The sequence below is a fragment of the Schistocerca cancellata genome, chromosome 6, assembly GCF_023864275.1.
Source record: "Schistocerca cancellata isolate TAMUIC-IGC-003103 chromosome 6, iqSchCanc2.1, whole genome shotgun sequence".
NCBI classification, from domain to species: domain Eukaryota; kingdom Metazoa; phylum Arthropoda; class Insecta; order Orthoptera; family Acrididae; genus Schistocerca; species Schistocerca cancellata.
Genome location: NC_064631.1, coordinates 147463349 through 147468076, shown reverse-complemented (window position 1 = coordinate 147468076; position 4728 = coordinate 147463349).

The window sequence follows — 4728 nt, the reverse complement described above, 5'->3', positions numbered from 1 at the left end:
GTTGGATGTGAGAATGGAGGCCGAGTAGCAATGCCCAGCCAAGGGCGCGGTCTTTTGTAGACGCTCCCGCCTTAACGAGCGCCAACAGTTCCACCGAAACAAACAGATAACCGATTCTCGATACGAAAATGTGTTTCACAGCAGACAGGGTGGAGGGATTTGATGACTTATTAATTTCGTAGAGAAAACACCAGATTAGAGAGGACTGCCGTAATGATTCCGTTTAGTCACGTTCTATTCGACTGCAGTTCACAGTCACGTTGTGGCATTTACGAGGTGCATTCAAGTTCTCAGGCCTCCGATTTTTTTTCTAATTAACTACTCACCCGAAATCGATGAAACTGGCGTTACTTCTCGACGTAAGCGCCATGCAGACGTACACATTTTTCACAACGCTGACGCCATGATTCCATGGCAGCGGCGAAGGCTTCTTTAGGAGTCTGTTTTGACCACTGGAAAATCGCTGAAGCAATAGCAGCACGGCTGGTGAATGTGCGGCCACGGAGAGTGTCTTTCATTGTTGGAAAAAGCCAAAAGTCACTAGGAGCCAGGTCAGGTGAGTAGGGAGCATGAGGAATCACTTCAAAGTTGTTATCACGAAGAAACTGTTGCGTAACGTTAGCTCGATGTGCGGGTGCGTTGTCGTGGTGAAACAGCACACGCGCAGCCCTTCCCGGACGTTTTTGTTGCAGTGCAGGAAGGAATTTGTTCTTCAAAACATTTTCGTAGGATGCACCTGTTACTGTAGTGCCCTTTGGAACGCAATGGGTAAGGATTACGCCCTCGCTGTCCCAGAACATGGATATCATCATTTTTTCAGCACTGGCGGTTACCCGAAATTTTTTTGGTGGCGGTGAATCTGTGTGCTTCCATTGAGCTGACTGGCGCTTTGTTTCTGGATTGAAAAATGGCATCCACATCTCATCCATTGTCACAACCGACGAAAAGAAAGTCCCATTCGTGCTGTCGTTGTGCGTCAACATTGCTTGGCAACATGCCACACGGGCAGCCGTGTGGTCGTCCGTCAGCATTCGTGGCACTCACCTGGATGACACTTTTCGCATTTTCAGGTCGTCATGCAGGATTGTGTGCACAGAACCCACAGAAATGCCAACTCTGGAGGCGATCTGTTCAACAGTCATTCGGCGATCCCCCAAAACAATTCTCTCCACTTTCTCGATCATGTCGTCAGACCGGCTAGTGCGAGCCCGAGGTTGTTTCGGTTTGTTGTCACATGATGTTCTGCCTTCGTTAAACTGTCGCACACATGAACGCACTTTCGACACATCCATAACTCCATCACCACATGTCTCCTTCAACTGTCGATGAATTTCAATTGGTTTCACACCACGCAAATTCAGAAAACGAATGACTGCACGCTGTTCAAGTAAGGAAAACGTCGCCATTTTAAGTATTTGAAACAGTTCTCATTCTCGCCGCTGGCGGTAAAATTCCATCTTCCGTACGGTGCTGCCATCTCTGGGACGTATTGACAATGAATGCGGCCTCATTTTAAAACAATGCGCATGTTTCTATCTCTTTCCAGTCCGGAGAAAAAAAATCGGAGGCCTTAGAACTCGAATGCACCTGGTACTAATTACTGCAAGCCGGTGAATACCCTTGAATGCTCAGACGTGTTTCCCATCGTGATCTTGGAGTCGCCTACCGTCATACCTTTAAGCGTGTTACGGCGTGTCGTGGACGATAAAGAAAGGACTAGAACAGGCGAGACATCACGTCAACAAGAAGTACCCTTTTTTCTTCGTTTTGCACTGATTCTTCTAGAGAAGAAAGGAATAAAGATTAAGGTTTTGCTACTCGTCGGCGACGAGGTCATTAGAGATAGAGAACAAGTTCGGATCGGACAAGGATACCGCAGAAAATGGCAGTATTCTTATCTATGAAAACATCTACGTAAGTCAAATAAGGGCCAGCAGCAGTTACAGCGGTGCTTATGTACCGCTCATAGGTTGGCAATGCGTCAGTTTCGCGAGGCCAATGGGATGATTCTATGACGCAGGCAGAGACCGGATAGAGCCAATCTATTTCTAGCACAGAAATTGAAACAATTGCCTTTTTTGCTGTTTTTCGTTGCATTAGGTCTTTCGAGAGAAATATTTTGTGAGTATGGCAGTGAGTGCTATAAAGTGGACTGATTTAAGTGCTTTAGTTCTGCATGGCGCATGTCTCATGGATTAATTGCACAGATACGAAAATGTTTCAATTGTGGTGTTGAAATGACTCTTCAAGAGTCAAAGGTCTTTGTAGATGGAATCATCTGGAAGTGCAGCAAAAGCACATTGAGAAGTGGAACACCGTTTTTTTTATTTCTTAATCCAATAATGGCAGGAGGTAGGTGGATCAATATTTGTTAATAATACAGTCGCATGTTCAATAAGTCAATAAACATTGATCGATCTACCTCCTCTCGTGATTTAATTAAAAAAAAACATAGATCCACGTTCTCAGTATGCTTTTGCTGCGCTTCCAGATGATTCCATCCACACAAACGTCTGACTCTTTAAGAGTCATCTCACCACCACATTCGACTGTGCAGATCAATTGCGTAACAACACAGAGCAGAAAAATATTTCACTGGTTTTTTAATATATCGTGGGTTGCGACACTGTCCTGGGTTTGAGCATATTAGCACAGCTTAAAGAGCTTCGACTTAGACAAGCAATTAAATTTATCCTCGTTTAGAGCAATGTTTCACCCTTTCTTCCGAATATATTACTTCGGAACACATCTGCCTGCTGCTCTCTCATTGGCTGCGTAACACAAACAGCTGACTTCTGTTCCCATCATATCTCCACGGCAAGCGTTGACAACATTCCTGCTGGCCATATTCTAGACTTTTACTGAAGACATCGATTAAGAGAAACCACGAAAAACTTAATCTTGGCTGACAGAACGAGTATTTGAAAGCTGCTCCTGGTGTGAGTCGAGTCACTGAAGCCCGAACTATGGCAACTGCTTTCTTCGCTTTATTGTTTTGGAAACAAACAGTCCAATATCTTCTCTATTTCGCATGTTTCAATAATTAATGTGTTATGGCGTAAGTTATATCCACAGTTATAGTGAGAAAAGTTTGGCATGAAAGCGTTTAACACGAAAAATGCTATGTAACTTCACACAATTGTTACTTCTAATCCAAAAGCAGAATGTTAAACAATAAAATAATTCGCAGATCGGAAGAACAAATTTACGTACTTTCTGCAGTTGCTACCTCATCAAGATTTAATATTATATTTTTTGTAAGACCGAACAAGGTAATACAAAAGAAAAGTGTTAAACAATAAAATAATTCGCAGATCGGAAGAACAAGTTTACGTACTTTCTGCAGTTGCTACCTCATCAAGATTTAATATTATATTTTTTGTAAGACCGAACAAGGTAAACAACGTTTGCTACTTTTACTATGTACCTCGACTCCTTGGGTACTGCTGTACTGGAAGCACTTCAGCCAGTGTTATAATGTGTTGATAGGTGTGTCGAAGTCGGTGAAGTGCGCGCTGAAGTATGAATATGGAGTAAAACTCGTTTCACATTTTTTTGTTTATACATACAGTTACTTCCAATTTATTTTTTTACACGGAATTGTATTTAATGGGTCGAAACCAAACGGCTATTTCGCTTAAAATGAAGATAAAGCTGCTTGAGTCGAAAACGGAAATCTCTAAGGAGTTTGGCTTCGCTAACACTACACTGTCGACGATAAATAAAAACAGAGTTGAAATTAGTGCAATACTTGAGTTCACTGTGTTCGTGGCATAGAGCAAACGCATGAGAATGGCTAAGCATGAAGTTGTGGAGAATAGGAGCATTCTACCTCTCAGAATATTTCTACATAAGAACCATTATTGCTGGAAAGAGCTGATGAACTTGCAAAACAAATGGTACTGCATTTTCTGCGAAATCAGACTGGTTCAAACTTTAATAAAAGGAATGGCACAGCATTAAGAAATATTTGCAGTGAACCTACGTTTTAGAGGCTGTATGATGAGAAACATGTCTGCAATGCCTACGAAAGTAGCTAATTTTACAGCTGAGTATTCAGTAGCACTTTATCGTTTACAGGGCAATCGCATTCAGGGGGTAAATTTCTGGAAGGAAAGAGTTACGATATTAGTATGATATAGTTCGGTGTTTTACAACAGTCTGATAAAAGCATTATTCAAAACTATTTCACTATCTAAGGTAATAGCTCAGAAAATATTTACTCAGAATCGAAGTAAAACAAGATTTCTTCAACTATTTATTAGATTCACTGAATATGTTGCCTTCTACAAGGAATTTGTTGACGCCAAAGACGACTGAAACTTTTTTTCGCTATGCAGAATCCTCCAAAGTAAAAAGTGCTTTAAACAAGAATCGGTGGAAACTGAAATTAAGCTGATATTTAATGAAATGTGGGGCTAGGTTTCCATATTATTGCACTGCCCTACAGCACCAGTGCATGAACTTGCTGTAGTGATGATGATGATGGTGATGTAATTGTTGTTGTTGTTGATGTTGCTGTTGATGATGATGATGATGATGATGATGATGAGGGTACTCTTATAACAGGAAGACATTTTGAGATCGTTCTATGTGCAAATGATCGTATCGACGTAGACAGCGACGACGAATTTGACAAAGAATTCAACATTGCAGTTCCTGTCCCCGCTACCAAAACTGCATAACTTCACGAAAAGTAGGAGCAGCTGTTTAGTTGCGCATATCAGT